This window comes from Sinocyclocheilus rhinocerous, unplaced genomic scaffold, assembly GCF_001515625.1.
Source record: "Sinocyclocheilus rhinocerous isolate Xijiao unplaced genomic scaffold, SAMN03320098_v1.1 scaffold569, whole genome shotgun sequence".
Lineage (NCBI taxonomy): Eukaryota > Metazoa > Chordata > Actinopteri > Cypriniformes > Cyprinidae > Sinocyclocheilus > Sinocyclocheilus rhinocerous.
Window position 1 is genome coordinate 337,071 of NW_015652146.1, and position 504 is coordinate 337,574.

The window sequence follows — 504 nt, forward strand, 5'->3', positions numbered from 1 at the left end:
TTTAAACTTATTGGAACAGATTAATTTCTATCACTGCTGTGAACTGACCCACACACAGAATATGAAGGATTTCAAAAACAGTTTTACACACACACACACACACACTCACACACCAGTACATAAAGGGACATTTAAGGGTTTATCCTCCAAATAACTCATGTTTCATGTTGCAGAAAAATGTGTTTTAAAATTGTGTATGGTCTCTTGTTCTTGTTCCAAGTTACCTTCCTGTCCACTGATGTTTGCCTCTCACAAAAGCCACAAAGCCTTCCAAGAAGACAGTAAAGGCTCATGTCATGCTTGAGCTTTAGTTAGGCTGAAACTTGAAAGTTAAGTTGCACGACATAAATGCAATGTTTAGGTATTATTATTATTTTTATTACTATTATTTTAATTTATGCCTTAGTTTGAGTTTGTACTGTTTACCTTTTTTAAAGTAATGTGAAATTGATTTTTGTATTTTTATTTATTTATTTTATTTTTTTATATTTGTATTTGCATTTT

The 504-nt window shown here is 31.0% G+C and overlaps 1 protein-coding gene across 1 annotated transcript in view; it reads right to left on the bottom strand.

Annotated features, from left to right (window-relative positions):
- The window catches only part of LOC107713743 (nuclear pore membrane glycoprotein 210-like), a 43,892-nt gene that overhangs the window by 32,336 nt on the left and 11,052 nt on the right, over positions 1–504 (bottom strand). The gene's annotated exons all lie outside the window — the stretch shown is intronic.